This window comes from Protopterus annectens, chromosome 10.part0, assembly GCF_019279795.1.
Source record: "Protopterus annectens isolate FY-2018-M chromosome 10.part0, PAN1.0, whole genome shotgun sequence".
Classification (NCBI taxonomy): domain Eukaryota; kingdom Metazoa; phylum Chordata; order Ceratodontiformes; family Protopteridae; genus Protopterus; species Protopterus annectens.
Genome location: NC_056744.1, coordinates 447,640,784 through 447,664,327, shown reverse-complemented (window position 1 = coordinate 447,664,327; position 23,544 = coordinate 447,640,784).

Sequence of the window (23,544 nt, the reverse complement as noted above, 5' to 3'; positions counted from 1 at the left end):
AGGAAACAGAAGATAATTCGAGGTTACGAAACTAAGGGAGTGGGCTTCCCAAATGATCTCTCTGTACTCAGTAGAATGCGCTGATTAGATGGGACTGGAGAAGTGTCCGAAATCAGATTTATAGGAGAGGGCAACTCAAAAGCCACCAAGTTTAAGAACACAACAACAAATGGGTGGGTAGGTGGGAAAAAAATAAAAACTTCAATTCAAAATAAAATGCAGCCAGAGATCAACAATATTCAGACAGAGTACTGCAAGCAGGCCAGACAAACACTCCAGCTAAACAGAGATATATCTAGCTAAAAGAGGAATGCTGTTTCTCAGCTCCTCCCACTAATTACCTGATGTTATTCACTGTTTGCAAAGGAATTCTTTGCCAACTTTTTCAACTGACCTTGCCAAGACCTCTTAAAACTCCAATGGAACAAAAAACTTAAAACAAAGTAAATGTAATACAAGAATATGATACAAAATACAAGTGACTAAACCTAAAATAAAAAAACTTCAATTCAAAATAAAATGCAGCCAGAGATCAGCAACATTCAGGCAGAGTACAGCAAGCAGGCCAAATTTGTCAACTATACCTGAATGGGGTATTGTATTGAATGCCTTAGCCGGGTCCAGGTAAGTGGTATGCACCATTTTCCCTTCATCTATTGCCTTGCAGACCTTCTCAAAGAAATCCACCAGATTTAGTAGGCATGATTGTCCCTTGACAAAGCCAAATTGGGTTGGATCCAGAGTCTGAAGATTGTCTGTGTCTTTGCTGATCATTTCCATGAAAATCCATTCCATGGCTTTGCATATTATACTAGTCAGACAAATAGGTCTTTAGTTTCCAGGGTCAGTTGATGGTCCATCCTTGTAAAGTGGGATAACCATTGCAGTCCTCCCTTCATGTTCTACAAAGCCTGATTTGAATCTATAGTTGAAAAGTGACTTGAGTGGTCCTGATAGATCAGGTTTCCAGCAATTTATGAGATATCCTGGGATACTGTTGGGGACAGCTGAGGCTGTGTTTTTGGCCTTAGCGAGTGCTGCCGAGACCTACTCCTGCTAATAGTTGGGGGGTTGATAGTAGGTATTTCATGGAGGGAGGTGGGGGAGTGGGTGGTGAAGTTTGAGCTGAATTTGTCAAACAGTAAACTCTCTTTGTTACTCTGTTCAGTGAAGGTGTCACCATTGACCACCAGTTCAGCACACTGATGTTTGCTGCCTTTGAGGATTTTGACATAGCTGTATTAGGCTTTGTCTTTAACCCATGAGGCTATCTTGACCTCATAATTGGCCTTCTTGGACTTAATTAGTCCTCTTAGTTTCCTGATTAGTTCAATTAGAGAGCTTCTAGCATTATGGGAGTTGCTCTTCCTAAATTTAGTCATAACCTTTTTCCTTTTGTTATATACTCTATTAAGGTTAGGATTCTACCAGTACAGTTTGTTTTGGGCTTATTTCTAGTAGGTAGAACAGCTTCTCTAGAGCCATTTATATGGTTGTATGGGGTCTCCGTAAACAATTTTTATTTATTTTTTTCATTTATTTAAGATTTGTTTACTAGGAAACTCCGACTTGGAATGAAGCCAATTTTCAGTGGTGGCCTGGGGAGAAATGCTCCAGATGCATGCCTTTGTAATGTGGGAGGAAACCAGAGTATGCAGAGAAAACCCACATGAACGCAGGGAGGACATGCAGACTCCACACAGAAGGCAATCCAGCCGAGAATCGAACCGGAGAACCTCTTGCTGTGAGGTGACAATGCTACCACTGCACCACTGCACCATCCAAATTCTGCATAGGTTGTTGTTAATTCGGGGTTGGGAGGGGAATTGAATTTTGATAAATTATCACTTAACTGGGCGTAGTTTGCTTAGGAATAGTTCCTAACAGTTACAGGGTTTACTGGGGTTACTGAGTTGATTTTTATTTTGAAGGAGACAGCTCTGTGGTCTGACCTCACCAACGAGGATGCGACATGGGGGGGTGGGGGGTGGAGTGCTCTCCCATATTTGTAAGTAACAGGTCCAGTATGTTTGAACTTCTGGTAGGTATGCACAAGGGCATTTGTGTTAATGAAATCCAAAAATTATTGTGTCTGCAAGTAGGAGTAAGTGTATTGTTTCCCATCTATAGAGGGGTAGTTAAAGTTGCCCACAAGTGGTTAAAGTCTCCCACAAATAGGGTATTTGGTTTAATGGTGATTGTCTTCAGTAGGTCTAGGTATGAGCTATGGGATTCTAGGGACATAGTGGATAACCTATAGCTTACTAGGATATGGTATGAAATTTTGCCTATAGTGATACACATGTGTATAAATTCCAGGGCATCACCCTGTTTAACCAATGTAAAGTATAGTTATGCTTTTTGCTAATACAGATTGAGATGCCTCAACCTTTTTGCCCCTGTTTGTGCAGCTGATGGTCAAAACGTATGGAAGGCACTGAAGCCTTGCTCTACCAGAATACTTTCTGTGGATTTAAACCATGTTTCAGTAACTCCACATATATCTATTTTCTGTAGAGTAAGGAGAACTTATATGGTGTGGAATTTCTTGTTTGGGCTCCTAAGACTGAGCAGTAACACCTTTAGGTTTCTTTGGATGTTATTTCCTGTGCCGGTAGGTTTGTCAATTTAGCATTGCCTAAAATAGGCTCTAAGGGAGTGAATAAAGTTTTAGACAATATTCAGAAGCATAGGGGTGGACAGGTGCAGACCATCCTTTGCAAAACAACATGGTCTGATAACCATGTCCTCCCATGCTGACAAAAATGAATCTTCTTGGAAAGACATCAGAAACTAAGCCAATTATAGAAGTTAGTCATCTTTTGTTCATACTGTGGCATCATTCTTTGTGAAGATACACTGCTGCTCAGTGCAAGACACATACCTGCCTGAAACACTTATTCAGAGAGATCAAGAATGTCTCTTTCCATATATTCCAGGGAAGTATGTCTCAGATCATTAACTCCCACATGGACTATGACAAAAATCATACTGGTGCCTGTGGTGTAGTGACTTGAGTGCATGCATAACTTGGTGGATCCGGGCTCCAGATAAGCAGCTAACCATTATCTTCTCCTTCTTTAGTCTGGTGAGTGGGGCATCTGTGTGTCCTACAATGGAGTCCCCTATGACAAGAGACCTGGTAATGTGTTGGCTTGTCTTATGGGCTTTGCTCTTGGGCACCACTGGGTGTAGGAGCATGTGTGATGTTTGGTGTTGTTTTTGGTGAGTGCTTCAGAGATTTCTGAGGACAGCATTACTGTTTATAGGCTTAGGAGGTCTTTGAGGTTTAGGAAGATTGCTTTTTAATACCTCAGCATAAGTTGGTCTATGCATGTGGTTGATACTGCATTTGGTTGGTGTAGTGTGTGTGTTCTTGACATCTTTGTTTGTGTGCAAGATTTTTGCCTCCAGTGAAATTGTGTGTATGTGCATCTCTCATATGTTTGTTTTTTAAGGATTAAATGAATGCCCGTGAACATGAGACAATTGCTCCATTGTCTCAGGACACCTATATCTACCAAGCTGGCTACTAAGACATTTGGAAATTGCATATCCATGTTGTCTGGACCTGTATTTTGGTGGGCTACTGTTAAGTCGTGGGCTGCGTTATACAAAGGTGTCTTTGTGTGGTCTCTTGGGTTTGGCATTACACTAGGTTTGATTGAGCTAAGATTTGATAGTAATGCTGTTTAATGTGCAAAGTAGCTGCTCTAAGTTTGTCTCCAAACAATTGCATTGTTTTAGCCGCACTAAGTTACAGGTTTCAGTTCTAAGAGAATTTTTATAGATAAATTTTACTTTCTGGTCTTGTGTGTCTGTATAGGGCACTGTTAACACCTTGATATAATAACACCAAGAAATATTGCTTGAAAGTGTAATGCTACAACATAACTTAAACTACCTTGACAAGGCAATTGCAATTAATAGGGACCTTTAGAATTATTTAAAGACAAAATTAAGAAATAATGCAAAAATATAACAGTAGACCTCTAAACACTTAACTGAAGAGCAAAACAAATAAATCTCTGACTAAATGAGGCCCAAATGCTGGAGCAACAGATTTATCTCCCAGCGACTGCCACATCTTTGGAATAGGCTACCTATTCATGTGAAACAGAGCACCTCTATGGTACTGTTCAAGAGGAACCTGGACGAGTGGATGGGGCACCATAAATTCTTACCAAGGATAGTGCCCACAATCCTCCTGGATGTGAGTAGCCATTACTAAATGCAATCTTGGGTATTAACTAACATTTCTATGGTATTACAATGAGATGAAATGGCTAAGCTTGAAATGACCTAAGGGTTGATAGCTTAGTTATCTCCTATGATCCTACGATCCTATTATCTGCAAAGGATGGAGCAGGATTAACTCAGGACCCCCTCAGAGTATGGCTAGAGTGCCAAGTAGATGGTAGCTCTGGGAAAATGAGCAGGTGACAATTTTGTAGTAGGAGAGATTTACTTAAATGCTACCCTGGTTTGTTGGGTGGGCACTTAGTATTATGGATATTTGGAAAACAATGGGTGTTAAAGTACTTAAATAGGTTACACAAAAGACAATAGCAATGAAAGAGGGGATGGAGAGACTTTGGAAGCCATATTACCATAAGGAACAGAAGCCAGAGACATGGCCTTTTAAAACCACAAAAATAAAAGGTGGAGAGGTTTAGGAAACAAATTGGAGCTTGTGTCCCATTGATAGAAATTCAGAAACTTTTAGCTTAATGGCTCAGTGTGTGGGGGGGGCTAGGGGAAAGTAAAAGAATCAGGAACACCTCTAGCAAGGTAAGCAGAAAGACATTACAATGCAACTTTAAGCAGGTCAAGAGGAGAAGGATAACACCTGCACCACACATTCAACACATAGCCCTCCAGAACATACACCACCACAATCCTCACATAGTAACACAAAACACACACCTACTTTTGCAGAGGTTCTCAATAAAAATCTGCCCAAACAACAGAGACCTCCGAGGCAGAAATGCAAACAGCCACCATCTCCCAGCACAAATCATGAGACACATAGCTCACATAAACAGTGTGCCACTCAGCCAAAGCCCATAAGGCAAAACAACTTACCCAATACACAAGTCATAGGTGACTCAATAGTAAGGCACACTGATGTCCCACTCACTAGGTTGAATAAGGAGATAGTTATGGTCAGCTGCCTGTCGGGTGCCAGGATCCGCCACATAATGTATGCACTTAGGTCACTCCATAACAGGTACAAATATGACTCTGTCATTGTCCATGTTGGTGTGAATGACCTGAGATGCACCTCCCTGGACTATATGAAAAGAGACATAGAGTAGATCTCTGATCTTGTAGCCCAGGCAGGTATGACGGTAGCTCTGAGTAGCATCCTACCGTCACCCAGGATGATACCACAGTACTAGCAGAAAATGACTGACTTCAGCAATTGGCTAAGTTTCTGGTGTCATTCTAAGCGGATCCAGTATCTGTCTGCCTGGGATGACATGATCGACAGACCTCGATGTTTCACCAGAGATGGCCTGTACCTGTCACCCCAGGGATTCTGGATACTGGCCAAGGCTCTTGCCACCCCTATAGTACCTTTTTTAGGCAATTTCCTAAAGACAAAATTACCACCATAACAGCTACAAGCAAACGAAATCTGAGGGTTATACTATTCAACATTAGAAGTCTAAATCTCAAAATGCACTCACTTGAAGCACTTCTTAAAATAGAGAACATCGACATCTGTGCAGTGACCAAGACCTGGTTCAAGGCTCAGGAGAGCACCCCAGCACTTCCAGGCTATAATTCATACCACACCTTTCGGCCCCTAAACCTGAACCGAAGCACTAAAGGTGGTGGTGTCTCCATATTCATAAAGGATATGCACACCTTCAGACTAGTAGCCCAACATAGTGCATCAGAGATACTTCAGGTACAACTAACACTGGGTAAAACTGCAATCCAGGTTGTAGCCTGCTATAGATCTCCCACCATGTCCCAAGACTCCCACTCCACATTCCTAAACACACTGGAAAATATTAGGGTACAACCCAATACCCTTATACTGGGAGACTTTAGCTACCCATCCATTAACTGGGAATATTACTCATGTACCAACACACTTGCTCAACGTTTTCTGGAATTCATTAATTCCAATGCCCTGGACCAACTCATTCTTACCCACCAGGGGTAGAAACATCCTTGACCTGGTCATTACAAATATGGGTGACAGTTGCTCTACACCAGTAATCAAGTCCTCCCTGGTCAGATCTGACCACAAGCTAATCACCATGGATATCCGCATCCCACCCTCACCCCACCCCAAAAGGAAAGCACCGTAAAAAAACTTCTCCAAAGCCAATTTGGGCTTCTAAAAACAGAGGTGGCTAACTTCACGACACCCATGCAAATGGAAAATAGGTGCATGACTGCTGAATCATACACCAATGCACTGTATGAGCACATACATAAGTGCATGGAATGGGCCATACCAAACAGAACCAAGATGCTCTCCTCCAAAAAAAGGAAGACAATCTGATGGTCCCCCACCATAAACAAACTCTACAACAGAAAGAAAAAACTGTTGCAGAAAAGGGTGAAGTCCCAAGACTGGATAAACTCCTCTGTTAGCCTCAGCAAAACACTAAGATCCATCATCAAATCCTCTAAAGTTAGCTATGAAAACAAAATTGCTGCAGATTCTAAAGACAACCACAAAGCATTCTATAGTTATGTCAAGAATCTACATAGCAATACTTAGATCTGCTGTGAGTTACAGCACAATAGCAATACATATACAGAACCAACTGATATTGCCAACATATTGGTTGACAGGTTCAGTGTGAACTTTACCCCCTTTCCACCCCCTAATGGACCTATCACAATACCTGAGGAATGCCAAGTCCCTATTATCACGGCTACACAGGTAAAAACTGCACTGTCCAAAGCCAAGAATACAGCTTCCATGAGACCTGATAATATCCCTGGCTGTGTTCTACATGAATTACAAAGTGAACTAGCACCACACCTGAGTATCCTGTTCAATCACAGCCTCATTTCAGGCTTTATTCCTACCAAATGTCTCACTGCTATGGTTGCCCCACTCCACAAAGAGGGAGCGACTACAGACCCTGGGAACTACCACCCCATTTGCCTGATGAGTCTGATATGTAAGGCTATGGAGCACATCATCATGGACCTTATAAATATGGACATAGGGAACCTCCAAACTCTGGACCCTATGCAGTATGGGTTTGTAAAAGGTAGATCATGCCTGCTCAACCTGATAGACTTCTTCAAGTCTGTCACCAGAGCTGTGAATGAGGGCAAGGTAGATCACACAGCCTACCTACATCTTGCCAAGGCCTTTGACATCATCTCGCACTCAGGAATCATAGATAGACTCACTAAACTAGGCATAAACCCCTGTGTAATAATATGGGTTGCCAACTGGCTCACTGATAGAGCCCACACTGTGAAAGTAGCAGATTCCATATCTGACTACCGACCAGTTGCAAGTGGTGTCCCACAGGGATCGGTCCTAGGTCCTCTCTTGTTTGTCATCTAGTTCTCTGAAGTTCAAGCTAACACAAAGGAACTCTGGCTGATCAAGTTCACAGATGATTGCAAACTAGGGGCCATTATTGATTCTCCAACTGATGTAGACATTCTACAAAAAGGCCTCACTGACACCAATGACTGGTGCCAGAACCATGGCCTTAAGCTCAGTGCCAAAAAGTGCATTGTCATTCCCTTTGGGAAAAATTTGGTGCCCATGAATTACCACATAGGCAGTACTCCACTAAACACTGAAGGTGTGATAAGAGACCTGGGGACACAGATTGACAGCAACCTCTCCTTTGATAACCACATTGCCACTGTAGTCAGAAAGTCCTTCTATGTGGCACATCTCATTACAAAAGGTTTCTCAACCAGGAAGAAAGAGGTCATAATCCCTCTCTACTTGTCCCTCATTAGACCTATTATGGAATACAATGCCCAATTTGGTATGTACCACACTAGACACCTACAACAACTGGAAAAGACTCAAAAATACCTCACTAAGAGGATCTTAAGCCTTAGACACATGCCCTATATGGATAGACTCAAAAAACTCCAGCTATACTCTGTCTCTTATCGCCTACTTAGAGGCGATTTCTGCTTGACCTACAAAGCCATGTCTGACCCAGAGCTGCTAGATATGCTACACCTAAAGAAATCCCAGTCCCTCTATGCCACATGCTCTAGGGACCTTAACCTCATTACCACAATAAACAGAACATGCTGGAGGGACAGGTTCCTAACCCAGAGACTTCCTATACTCTGGAACAAACTTCGCATTCACATCAAGCAGAGCACTTCACTAGCCCTCTTTAAGAGAAATTATGACGAGTGGGTGGGCAATAGGAAGTTCACCCCAGGGATCACTTCAGTGGCCTTGCTTGACAGGGGCACTGGGAACTAACTTTGTGTGGCATGATGCCAGGGAATCTTCTTGGGCTAGGCTTATATAGGCTCCAGGGCCATTAGCCTAGTACACACCTATGAACCTATATACAGCTGTAAAAAGGTACTGAAGCACAAATCCTGAAACAAAAATCACAACACTGCCATTTCTGTAATGCCACCACAGATTAAGGTGCCATAATACTAGAATGCAATTTTAAGCAGGTATATATAGGTATAAAAAGTACTAAAGCATAAACCCTGGTGCAAAATTCACAATACTGCCACTACTATGAACCTACCACAGACTAAGGTACCTGACCATGCAGACATTTACCTGTGAAACTGTAATAAATGACTAAATGAGGCTCAAATCTGGCAGCAGATCACAGTCCTGCCACAACTGTGAAATAAGCTACAAGATCTTTTGCATGTAATTCTATTCTATTGGAAATAGAAGTACAGTATAATGTATAAACAATGTTAAAATCTTGCAGTAATACATAATCTTCACAGAACTAGAAATGAAGTTATAAGACTAGGGTCCCAAAACAAACTAAAAAAATGCAAACAGATAAATGGATAAAAAGCAGAGAAGCACAAAAATTATTACAACACAGGTCACTATAAGTGCAATTTAAAATATTCAAGCAGAATTTAAATAAAAAGCTTTTTTTCTTCCATTTTCATGAAAACCTTGTATAGTACACCTGTCAGGGTCTTTGACCAAGTTTGCTAATGACTACAAGCTGGGCACTGTTATCCACTTATCTCATGTTATAAAACAGCTCCAGCAAGGTCTGGAATAAGCACATACCTTGTATACCAAAAATGGTCTCAAGCTTAAAGCAAGGAGTACAATGTGTTGAAGAATGTTAAACGATCACAGACCTGAATGAAGTACCTAAGCAGCAACTTTGTACTATTCGTGGCTATAGTTGAGCCAGAGACTGTCATCTAAGCAACAGGCTTAAGGTACAGATCCTGTCTAGATGTTGTGCTGGACTATTAAATAATACAAACACACATACTCTAATGCACACCACAGGTACATAACAGCAGTTTAGGAGGATTTCCAATGTACTTATCTGCAAGTTCCTGAATGCATAAAGAAACTATGTCATCAAAACATCACTCATATACAATGAGGACAATTAGACTGCAAAGAAGGCACCCTGACCAGGAACCAAAGTGAAGAACCAAGTACTTTGAGGTAGCAATATTAACCACTGCACCAACAATTTTAATTAATAAATGTAAGGAATGGTGCAACATGGTGGTTACTGTTGAGAAACTTGTAGTTGTTGAACATTGAGGTATTATTTATAGATTTTCAATAATCAGGAACATACTGTTGTCTTAGATGCTTGCCATTATGGTAGATATTTGAGGAGAAGTCAGTGAAACAGTAAATCACTACATTTTTTATGCCTATGCAGGAGTTGATCCAGCAATTTATTTAAAGCTGTCATCATCCTTGTGAAAGTTAATGCTGGTTTTATACCTTTGGAGGTACTCATTCAACTGGCACAAGGTGCATTGTTGGCATGTACCTTCTTCAGTTCAGCTGGAAGGATCATCTGCAGGGAGAAGTATGCTTATGGCAGATGAATCTAGCAAGCTAACGTAAACATTATTAACCTAATCTTGCAAAAGCTCTCAGTATAATCCACTACTCTAGTAACAGAAAGCACAAAACTAGTAGCCATCTATATGTATCCTCAATTTCATCAGGGGACTGGACTTCTCCTCAAAGCCTAAACAGCTGTACTCTCTTCTTTCAGAAAGATCACAGTAACAATAAAATATTACATATGATGAACAATCCAAATCAGTAAATGAGTACTCCTAGGATGTGAAGGGATACAGGATCTCTGTAGTAAAGCTATACCAAAACCTATTCAGCTTTTTATTTTATTTTTATTTTATTTTATATTTGTTAACAGGGTAGGTAGGCTGGACAGAGGATGCGTTCCAACCACAACCATGACAAAAAGGCTTTAAAACAGTAAACAAAATATAAACCACAGTTAACACACTACCAAACATTAATACCACACATTGAAAAAATATGTAGTCAAATTACACATTAAACAGTTGTGCAGGTTTTGCACATTTTGCACATTGGTAAGTTAAGTAAATGTGAATGCACATGTATCAGTTAACATAGAGTCAAACTGCACAATCTGTTAAGAAGTACACATTTTATTTATACTTGGTTGAACAGGTTGGCCCCGCTACTCTGTTCAGTGGACACCTAAGGTGGTATTCATACTGACTAGAGGATATTTGCCCAGGCTATTGGGGAATTTCTCCTTTTGTGCATAGGGGAGACTCTGTGAGCTGAATGGTGACAGTGTGTTCTGAGGTTGTGGCTGTTCATGATATGGAGGAACAACAACAAGATTCTGTTGTTGTGAATACTTTGTAAGGTGGTGGATTGAGTACAGCACCATTGCTTCAGATGGATGTGATGGCAACAGCTGAGGAGAAAAGTAAGATTTGTGATTAGATATTGTTGGAAAGATTGATGCGGATATGGGTGGTAGAGATAGGGATGCTATTATGAAAACTGATGTGACTTTGCCAGGTACTACTGCAGAGTATAAGCCAACTGCCAAGCAGAAAAACTTGACTTCATTTCTACCCAAACTGTTCTCTGATCTTGTGCATAGTCAGTGTACTCAGGAGAGTTTTCAAAAATTGGCCAGTGCACTGGACAAATGATGATTCTTACTAAGATTTCAGTATAATGGACAGGGGGTCCCATGGATTGCTATCAATTTTGGAACACACCGATTCAACCTTTGGAAATGTAATTTCCCCAGGTAAGAACTCTCACAGATTCTTCAGGTGAAAATATACATAACATGTTTTAAAATGGAATTGACTTTAAATAATACAATACAAGCTTTTTTTTTAATCAAAATTTTGACTTGCACCTTGGTTGAATTTTCGCGTTACTGACATGCATATAAATAAACTGATATGAGTACAAATATGGATGAGAGACTTTTCCATAGGAACTTGCTATTCAAATTGAGTTACAAAACATTGTACTGTGTTGCAACCATTGGCCAAGACTCCTAATGCATTGAGACTTTGGATGGGGCGGGGGGGGGGGGAGCAAAAATTGAATTGTTTGTTAATAATGATCACTTAACACATCTAGATAATCAATTATTTATTGGGAAGAGTAAATGTGTGATCAGGTATGCTGACCATCCAAAGTGTTTCTTATGTGGACAGATGGGGCATTTTCAAATGAATTGTCCAAATTTACATTGTTCTGCCTGTGGTCATATAGGGCATACTGCTTTACTTTGTGATAAGCTTTTCAGTAGATGTGGAAGTAAAGATTATTATTTAGTGGCTTGCCCTGGTAATACTAATGTCCCATGATCTGTTTCACTTGACTCTTTGGCAATAGATTTAGAGAATATAGATATACCTCATACTGATTTAACACTTAAATGGGGAGTATTGCAGCCCTCAATATACATTACGGCAGAAAAGTCAGATTTTCCTACTCTTTCTGCTGATTCAGAAATGCTTAGTAGCATTAGTGAAGCTATATATTGCAAAGGCTGTGTTGAAGAAAGGCACAATTATAAGGCTGTTAAATCAAAACATACATGTAAACATAAAGTTAAACATAAAAACAAGAAATGAAAATATTAACTCAATGTAAATAATTGGATATCACCACTTCAGAGATGTGGTATACTACAGTGGATAAATAAGTTATTTTGTGATATTTGTTTTATACAGGATTTTAGACCACCAGTAACTAGGACAGTAATGTGCTGCTATAATGTTAAGAAGCAAAGTTTTTTGGTCTCTTACTAATGAGATTTGTTCAGGTATAGTATTATTTTTCTTTTGAATCCAAATATGACTATTTTATATTTTAATGTGATTGAACCTGGGAGAATTATAAAATATATTGGATATATTTGGAAATTAATTAACATTTACACTTATGCTATTTCTTTTAAGAGAAAGATATTATGAGAATTGATTAAACCTTGATTGCAGACTAGTTATATTATTGTCTTGATGGAGACTTTAATTCAGTTTTATTATCAAGTGGAGATTTATGATTTTTTTTTCAGAAAGAATTGATTTTTTTCTTCTAGTCAATTATTTGAAGGTGCTGGGGAGTATTATTAAAGTATTCTTTTTCTGATTATAACGTTTTATGGACTACTTTAAAAGTTGGCTCTAGTCTGGTTTTGTTGGTCCAGTCACATTTTTTATATTTTAAACTTGATTATAAAAATATAATATGCTGGGATATTTTCAGAGGTTATGGAAAGGTCATTTTGGCTTATGAGTTTCTTATTCTACGTGGGTTTAAAGTATAAATTGGTGTTGTCATTTGCACAATGGCAAATATCAGGATTATACGTCTTATGATTGATTATTACAGGATTTTGTGTGTTGTGTTTTGCATAATTTACCTAGTGATACTTTAAAAACTGCCATAAAGAATTTTGATGATAACCAGGCTACTATGTGGTTATCTGACATAAAGAATATGTTTGGGAAAGGAGAAAATATTTTGTCAGTTTTATGCATAGCAAAACACAGACAGTAATGTCTAAGATAGTTACTGAGGATGGGCAATCATTATGTGAGTTATCTCAAATATTGAAATATGTAGAAACCTATTTTACTTCATTGTTTCAAGAGAATTGTTTATATTCTGAAGGTCGTACTATGGATATTTGTGAAACAAGTGCTTCAGTAATGTTGGAGAAACATTGCTATTATTGAAATACAACTAGTATTACTTAAATTAAGAAAAAATATTCCCATGTGGGGATGGTTTATCATATTTTCATTGCAAAACAGGTTGAAATAGTGGCAATTTGCTATTTTGATAAACTGTATAATGAAAGCTTTTTTAGAGGATTAAACCTGAATGTAGATTACACTATTATAAATTATTGTTATTTTTGATGTGGAAATGTATTAATAAAGAGAAAGTGGATTCCCGGTGACCTATATCTCTTAAATTGTGATTACAGCTTTTTGGCATATATGATTCAAAAAAAGATTGAAGCTGGTTTTGGATTCATGGTTTCTGAGTGAACAACAAGAAGTTGTAGGGAATAATGAAACTATAAATCGTAAGGATTATTAAAGAATTTATGCAATATTTTCAGAATGGTACTGTACAGGACTGATTTGTCATTTGGATGTCTCTAAAATTTGTTATTCAATTAACCATACTATATTGTAATCAATTCTTGAAAGATTACATGTGGGGAATAGTTTTTCCAAATGGTAAAGAAAGTATATATATTAACTCTTATGTATGACCTTTAGTTAATGGCTATAATGGATGTGAAATTCACCTGAGGAAAGAAATACGACAAGGGCGTCCCTTGAGTTCAGTTAATATTTTATATTAAGAATTATACTTTTGGCATTTCTTTTAATTTTCCTTTGATTTTAATATATGCAGATGATATCTTTATTTTTTCCAGTTTTGTAGAATACTTTTTTATTTAGTAAATATGTTTCATTATTGTCTTAAAAATAGGATTATATATTAACGTTGAAAAAATAAGAGTTTTGGTTTGGCTGCATTATTATATGATATTACATTTAATATGGATTATTTTTACTGTATTAGATGTTAGATTTTTATACAAAGATGAAGATTTAATTTGTCCTTATTTGTCACTCCCACTAAGGGTGGGAGGGTGGCCTAATGGTTAAGGTATTTGCCTTACAAACACAAAGTACAGGGTTTGAATCTCACAGAGGATAATTGGCTAGGCTTAAAATGGCTTGCAAGGGAAGTTAGCCTAATACTAAGCTATGAACCTAATCTCTATGAACCTATGAACTAATGCAAGAGAGAGAATAGCTAAATGGACTTTTTTCATTTGAATCAAGATAAAATAGTATAGTTGCTCAAAACATACATATTGCCATTAGGTAATTGTTTAGTTAGTGCAATATTACCCCTGAAAAAGAGAAAGCAAAAACTAATGAGTATATTTTTTTCCTGCCTTATGGGGAGCGAGATTGAAACCTATAAAATGGGGAGTATTATATAAAGAATGGGATGATGGAGGTGTGGAGATGGTTCATCCTCTTTTACTTTATTATTCTTTGACTATACTTGTGTTAATGAAAGTACTTCAAGATCTTTTTTTTTCAGTTTGCATCTAGCAGACTATTATAATGGTACTTTATTAGATAGATGGAAGAGTAATGAAGCTTCTCAATATGTTGCCTCAGGGTGATAAGAAAATGAATACACTCTTTTAGAAATTGAAACAATGACACAATACATATCATATGTTGATAGATAATAAGCTTAAAATCAGGTTCTATGAACATGTTTTTATGTACCTGTTTATATTATAGATTACATTGGTGTAACATATATCCATATATAGTATGTGAAGGATATATTTTGGAGAATGGCACATCAAATATTACCTGTAAATGCTTTAATGCATTAAAATGATTGTTTGATAGATATTGTCATTCTGGGGACCTTGAAACAATATTATGTTTTTCTAGACTGTAAATGTGTTATTCCTTTTTGAAATAAATTGCATCAAAAACAATTGCAAGCAGACACATTTATATGGTAGGGTGTTTAAGAGTAGTAAGGGCCTTTCAGACCTAAACAGCCATTTAGCTTTCCTAATGGTGGTACAATGGTACTGTTATTAGCCAGTTGAATAAAATGAAGTCACTTGTTTTCAGTTGTTTGTAACAGTAAGGTATTCTTTTCTGAGAGCATAACAATGAAGTATTTGGTTCTGAGAGCATAGCTATGATAGATACACAACATTTTAGAATAGGAATATCCACATTGATGGCTATGCAATAGCTAGCCTTTAGGGTTAAAAGACTGGAGACAGTATAAGAAAGTTTAAGCTGTAATACAACTTTGTTTACCTGTGCCTCAACATGTGTAGTAAAGGACAGGGACTAATTGACCAATTCCTAAATTTTTTTGTTTAATGCTCCAGTGAACACATTTGTCTATGGAATCAGTGATTGTGATGGTGTGAGTACTTTTCAGTCTATGTGCAGTATCAAGAAACATTTTTATTAAATTATCACATATGCCACAGACAGTCTTACATTTATATACATGAAAACAGACCATCCTGACACAATTCCATTTGCAAACATTATACATTACAAACCATGTTGACAGAACTGTAGTTACAAACATTATATATCACTTATAATCTATCCAGTAATTGTCAGTCAAACATAACATAGCTCATTCAAATCCTGCCTTCTTTTAAACCTCATTCTTCCTCTGCATGCATTGCTCCCACAATTCCCATTTTTTCCTATGTAATTTGCATTTTCTGTTTCCTAAAGATCCCAATTCCAGTTATTTTATTTTTGTTACTATATTCACTAATTCTAGTAAAGTTGGTTTAGGCTTTGATTCCCATTTTCTAGTAATTGCTTTTTATGCAACTACAATAATTTGACTCAGCAAGGCCTTACTATATCTAGGCAATTCTGATTCTGTATCATAACTCAAGAAATTAACTTTCTTATTTACACCAATTTGCTCACCCAGTATCTCTGACAAACAGTCTGCAGGGAATCTTTAAAGTCTGTCAATTAATTACACTCCCAGAAAATATGTTCCTAGCTACCTCTTTCTTCCCCATCACCTCCAACATTTGCTGTCTACCCTAGGAAAAATTCTTTGGAGTCTACATGGGGTGTAAAAATACCTATGTAAACACTTCCAAGCAAAGATCTTAAATCTTCTAGACTTTGTTGCATATTTGGGAGACATACATATATCCCCCCCCATTATTTCTTTGTGAATTGCTTATCCAGTTTCTCTTCCAAATCCTTTTTAATCTCCTCTAATTGATTCTTATAGCTGCCATGCAATATTTTATATGCTCTACTAATTATTCCTTTTTAATGGCAGCCTCTGATCTAGATTCCACTAAAAACTATATCAGTACTGGTGTTCCATTTAGGACACCCCTATGTCTTTCTCTTTGCCTATACTCTGATATCAGTCCTTGATAGGGAAGGCAATCTCTAACCTGCATTCCAAATACATTTTTAGCATCTTCCTATTCTATTACTTTCCCTGTCTAGTTATTTGCCCCAATACATTGGTTCATTTGCCAGTTTTCTCCAATAAATTCCAACCCCCACTTGGCTATTGCCTGTATCCCTAAGTGCAGTCATCCCTTTTGGCAGAATCTCCTTTCTCCATCCCTGTGTTGGCTTAGTTCTTAGAAAACTTTCTGCTACTTTATGAATACAGTATTGTGTATGATTATTGTTATTCTCCTCAAAGGTCTACATCCAAACTCCCAGTCTTTCCTTGTTCCTTGAGTCCCCCCCCCCCATTTCATCATCATCCCTTTCCACTTTGAATTATAATGTTCTGCTTGTGTTATGTTTAGGAGTCTTAACTGTGCTGCTCTGAAATAGCCCTTCAGATCAGGTAGTGGTATTTACTGTTAGCCTGTTCTTTGAGAACCACTTCTAGAATAATCCAAGAACAGCCTGTAATGCATTAGAAATGGAGTTTTGACCCTTGTCTGCTCTAGCAATTACTAAATCATCAATGTATGCTATGCAGTTAAGTCTAGAGAGATCCCAGAGCATGTCATGTATTAATAATGAGGAGTAGCCCAAAGGCTGACCATTGTAGGACACCATTTGTGAGATTATTAATGTGAACCAAAAAGAGTGGAAGTTCTATTAGTCAGATAGTACTTCAACAAGCGAGTTACTTCAGTAGACAATTCACAGGAAGTTAGTTTTTGTAAGAGAAAGATAATTTTGAATTCCCTTTTAATATCTAAAAACAATGACACCATTGAGTAGGCCCTTATTCATATTAGAGTACATGTGATATGCAAGTATACATAAGACTGTTAAAGTGCAGTAGCTGGGATGGAAGCCATGTTGCTTGTCTACCAGAATATAGTATTTTAGAATATGTTTAATTATCTATTTATAGATTCTAGTTTGTAGTGTTTTGTATTAGTCTGCCACGTTGCAGGTTCTAATATGCCTTGACTAGAAACATTTTAAAGTAGTATGTCTGTCATAGTACTGAGGTCTGTAAAAAAATCCTTGGAATTGCAAGAATGTTATACTGACAATTGGGAATACATTTAAAAAGTGTGAGATTGTGGCATCTTGGATAGTTTCCACATAAATCAACCAAACGACAAAACAGGGCACCATGGAATTCAATGTAGTTTAAATTTAATGAACTCTTTCTTCAAAGTGAGAAATGCATTTTATCATAAGCTTTTTCAAGTTAAAGACACAAAAAATTAATCCATTTTACTTGAATGAATGTGTCCTTCTAGCATATTATCTCAAATGTTTGTAAACTTCAAAAATGCACATTAAATAAATTATATAAAACACTGAAGTTGGTTTAAGGAAACAAATGATTCCACATTTGGTATGAAGAAAGGAATAGTCCTCACTGAGACCCTTTCAGTATGGAAATCCGTGTAAAGAGGCTTGCACATTAATGCCTGCATGTCTGATATTCTTCTTGCTGATATAGTAGCTATCAGAAACAGAGTTTCAGGAGATACACATAATGATGATAGAATCTGCTGCAACAAAAGTTTAAATTAATTTTCTGTATCTCAAAGATAAGGTCCAAGACTAGGAAATTTGTCTTCATTGAAGCCTAAAGTCTAAAACATCTTTAAAGAAACTTTTAATCAAATGAATTTCAGCTATATGCTGAAAAGCTGAAATACATGCTGAGATGGCAGAAATGCAAATCTTAAAGAAGACTAGGCAAGATTTGCTTCAAATACAGTAACTGACATGGTTGAAGTGGATTGTTACTGGACAGGTCAATGGATTTAGACTTTTTTTTAAAAACGTCCATATTGCAGATGTTTTCCATTTCTTCTAGTGTTATGCCTCATACCTTCTTGACAACTTTAAGGAAAGAATACATTACTGTGAGAAATAAGAATTCTTTTCTTTAAGATGGCAGGTTCATAGACTTGATTTAAATATTAATAACGTTGCCATTTAGTTGGGAAAGTCAATCCTTCTTTAGTAAAAGAAGCTATGGTGGATGAAAAGACAGATGGAACTCAAAAGACCACCACTGTTTGCCTTGACCAGATTGATGCAATCAGCAGAAGATATGTTATGTACTGTCTTACTTTTATCCAGACATTGTGAATCACAGAAATAGGGTTCCTAATTCCACTGAATAGAGAATGCATCTGTATCTTGATTGTAAGATCTGTCTCTGAGTTTAGTCCATAAAGAGGCAACTGGGATCAATCCTCCACCCTGTTTAACAGCTAGATAAAATAAACTAAATTTTGTGGAGAATAAAAGACTAAAACCACAGAAGTTGCGCACTGAAGAGAGTGACAAAACAGCTCACTCTTTTGGTAAATCTCAGGGCTCCAGTATCTAAGAAATATCCACTGGGAATATATGCTCTAATTTGCTTAAAAATAAATGCAATAAAATTAATGAAATAAAATTTGTAGTGAATTAAACATTCTGATAAGACCCAGAATTCTATTATCTGTTGAAGGATTACAGCTTTTTACTGCCACTCATGAGCTAGAGAAAGTTGTCTGATGAAAGAGTATATTTTCATATTCTGGGAGATACATTAGAGATACTAGAATGATGTGCTGGATTACTTAGTCCCAAACCTAGACATATTATTCAAATAACTGGAAAAATTGGCAGACCCTTATTTACAGAATCACAGCATCATTGTTTTGTTGTCTTTGCTGATCTGTAGGGTCTTGGAAAGAAGCTTGAACATTTGCCAGTACTGCAGAGTTTGCCTTAATTTCCTTCATAATGGTGTGAGGAGATATTTCTCAAGGAGTCCAGAAACTTTGATCTGATTGATCTCATGAAGTATACCATCAAATAATAATCTGGTAACCCCATTTTAGGTGATGGTTTACATTTAGGATAGTTAAAGGCATTTTCTTCTGAAATTTGAGAGGATTTTGCAGCCAAAGAAGCTCTATGTTCTCAGGTTTTGATGCAAATATTCTTCAAGGCCCATTGTGGTTTCTTCCTGTGTAGTCTTACATTGAGACCAATAACAAAGCAATAAGACATGTATCCAGAGCTGTCATAAACTCTCTTGCTGTAATGGCTTGGACGGAGGAAAGCCTTGCAAGAAATGTCATTCTATTTTCTTGTGTGATAAATACGTTAATTTGAAGAGAGTGTATGAAAACACCTGAAATGTTTATTGCCTTGATTGGAGTCGCTGATGATTTCTTGTTTTTATATAACTCCTAAATAAAGTAAGAGAGCTACTACTGCAATGTTAAATTAACAGTTCTTTTATTTCTCTGCCACTATCAGACAGAAATTAAGTTATAGAAATATTCATATGTGGAGTTTCCTCAAGTGGGCAAAAATTGGTTCAAAACACTTGGTAAATAGTATGTGGCAAAGATAACATGGAATAGCAAAATAATAATAAATAAAAGTGGGAAGAAGCAGCACAGAACTTGAAATATTTCCTATGGGAGAGCCTTACGGATGTGTGAAAGCAGGCATTTTGCATGACTAGAGTTCCCACAAACGTGTCCTTTTCTGTGCTGGGCAAAGTTGTCTTCATCACACCAGCTTAAATTGATTTAGGTTTTTTCAAATCATATACTAGTCATCATTATCTGTCTGTTTGTTATTAGTAAAAGTCTGGAGTACAAACCTTCTCCTTTTTATTAGTCCGATTCCAATACTGTTGCCTTATCTAACATTTATTTCATCAAGACTAAAAATCCTGAACCTATTTTTTGGGTGTTTTATATGAAGAGTGAATAAGATTTCTGCTGAAATTCTAAAGTATAACCTTAAGAAACTATCTGCAGAATCCACTTTTCTGAAGTGATAATCTTAAAGAATGCAAGATGGAGAATGATACTTTCTCCCAGAGGTATTCAGGGGAGGGTGGAATAGGTGGGTGATGTAGGTATCAGTCACTGGAACATTCTTTGCTGCTACTCCTTTAATATACTTCTCAATGACAAAATGATCTGCTAATAAATCACTGAAATGTTTAAAGGGGCATTTTGACCCAAGATCACTGAAAAAGGGGGAACCATTCACATTTATTACAGCAACCAAAAATCCACTAAAGCTGTGACTTACTGTGCTGCTGAGTTAAGGCAATGTGCACTGAACTGTGAAACTGTGAATACAGTACAATAAAAAGAAATGTACTGATCTGTTATAGAGGATGTTGAACTTAAATTTTATTATAAAGTTAAAATGTCTTGGCATAAATTCAATAAAGTATAGATTAATAACAATTAGTTTGATAGAAGTATATAACTCATGTAGTGATCTATATCCCTGGGAATATCTAGGTCTAAATAAGGAACTGAGATCAGGTGAGGAGAGATTGGTGAGAAGTACAAGTAAGAATCTAAACTGCACATCCTGGACTTCACATACACAACTGTGGAAGAGCAGAGCTGCTTATCACTGGACATCAGCATTTTTTTTATTTTTTTTATTTTACATTTGTTAACCGGGGGTGTCTGACTGAGCCGAAAAGGCCCTTTTTCAGCAGAGGCCCAGGGAGAAAAGCTCCACATAGAAAAATTACAGATACATTTAGTTATTTAGACATGTTCAGTATACAAACAAATTACAAAAGACATGTTTTTACAGTGGTATGCAGCATATCAACAGTTACAGTGGAAAGAACAGACAACAAAATATTAATTTAAAACTAAAGGTAATTAATAGATTTGTGGTGCACAGCTGAAATTTGGAGCATAGGTAGAATACATACATAGTACACAGGTAGAGTACATACATTGTAGATTAGCTAGTTTTTGTGAGTAAGACTGAAAACTATTATCAAGTACTCTAGGTTTAGTATGTGTACCTTATTTGCTTTCACGAGCTTGGGGAGCAGTCATGGCACTGACAACTTTGCTTGAGATGTTGCCTGATGAGGTCTTTAAAGAAGGCTTTGGATGATGTGTTTTGAATGCTAGTGGGGACAGAGTTCAATTTTTTAGCCACTGAACTACTATATAGTGCATCTCCAAAGCTATTGCAGCTGTTGGTGACTTCTAGTAGTAGTTTGCTTGATGATCTAAGAGGCCTTTTGGCTGAGTGATATTGTACTAGGTTTTTGAGGGTAGGACACTTATTTGGGAGGTAATAGATCGAATGACAGAAGCAGAGCTGATTGTAGCCTAGGAGGTTGGGTAGTTCAAGCCAGTGGAGCTGTCTCAAAGCAGTGCAGTGATGAGTTCTATATGAGCAATTTGCAGCAAAGCAGGCAATTCTGTTATAGCAGGCTTCCATTTTGCTTAGTTCAGTTTTGTTGAGATTAGTCAGAATGGGAGATGCATAGAGTAGGGTGGATAGAAATTGGGAGCGAGCAATGGCTGATCTTGTGTTGTTGGTAAGAAATGGTTTGATATGGTAGAGTGATCCCAGTTTGGCATGTACTTTTTAATAGTTAAGTTGAGATGACTATCAAATTTTAGGTGGGAGTCTATGGTTATTCCCAATAGCTTAGCCTATGCCACTGGAATGATTGGAGTAGCATTTGTGGAGTAGATAGTGAATTGACTGTTATCAGTGTTTTTGTTAGAAATGGTTATAATCATAAGCTGAGTTTTCTTTGGATTGAGGATACGTTGGGCTTTGGTAAGGTAGTTTTCAATGTCAAAGAATGCTAGTTGAGTTGTTTGCAGGAGGGTGGGAATGTTTTGTGCAGCACAGATTAAGGTAGTGTCATCTGCATATTGAATGATAGATGCATGCTGTGTGGAGGTATGGAGGTCATTTGTGAAGATTGTGAATAGTAGTGGTCCTAAGTTAGAACCCTGTGGGACTCCTATAGTTATGGACAGCTGAGAAGAGAGAGAATTTTCCTATTTCACAGCTTGGTACCTGTCAGTTAAGTAGCTTTGGAACCAGGTAAGAGTGGAATTTGACAGGTATTATTGGTTTAGTTTCTTTAGCAGTATTTGGTGCGAGACTGTGTCAAATGCTTTGGACATATCCAAAAAAAGAGTTGACACCTGCAGGCCTTCATTTTTGAGATGGTTTACTGTGTCTGTGAAGCAGAGGAGGGCTGTAGTGTTACTATGGACAGGTCTGAAACCATGCTGAGTAGGTGACAAGATGTTGCTTTCTAGGAGATATTTTAGCACCTGGGTATGGATGCATTTTTCTAGGTTTTGGCCAGGGGAGAGAGTAAAGCAACGGGTCTGTAGTTATTAAGTTCAGTGGAGGCCCTGCCTTTATGTATGGGTGTAACATAGGATATTTTCCAGAGTTTGGGCACATCGTTTTCAACAATTGATCTGTTTATGAGAGAGGAGCTTGGGATAGCAATAGCATCTGCTGTGAGTTTCAAGAAATAGCTGGGGAGTAGGTCGGCTGCTGTTGATGAGGTTTTTAGTTTGGAGAGCATGCTTTTGATTGAAGTGGTGGAGACTGTTTTGAGGGTAAAGCTTGTATTAGTGTTATTTGTGTTGGGGGGTATAGTGAAGAAGGAACTGTCCTGTGATACTAAGGATAGAATTGAGTTCACAAAGTGGGAGTTGAATTGTGTTTTGATGGGAACTTTAGTGTCAGGGGTGGTTGGTTTGGGGGAAGCCTTTTGGGTGGGTTTTAGTAGCTGGTTTACATTTTTCAAAATTTTGGGGGGTTGTGTTGGTATTTTGTTTGTAATGTCATGTAGTAGAACTTTTTGTCCAGCCTAATGCATTTTTCTGCACAGTTGCACAGTTCTTGGCACTTAGTTAGGCTTTGTGTTTCTCTGTTTTTTTTTTTTTTTTATAGTAAAGCCAGGCAGTGTCTCTGGACTTGAGGATTTGTTTGGTTTCTTTACTGAGCCAGGGGTTTGTAGAGTTTCTAACCTTGATTTTGTGCAATGGAGCGACAGTGTCTAGGTGTTGTAGAAATGTTTTGTTGAAATATGCAACAGCCTGGTCAAGTGGGAGGGTTTTTAAGGGGGTCCAGTCACAGTTACAGAGTAAAGTATTGAGGACCTCAGGAGATAATTTTTTTGTGTGTTTCTAGTGGATATATAGTTAGTGGTTTTGCATATGCTTGTTCTACTACGTAGAAGGC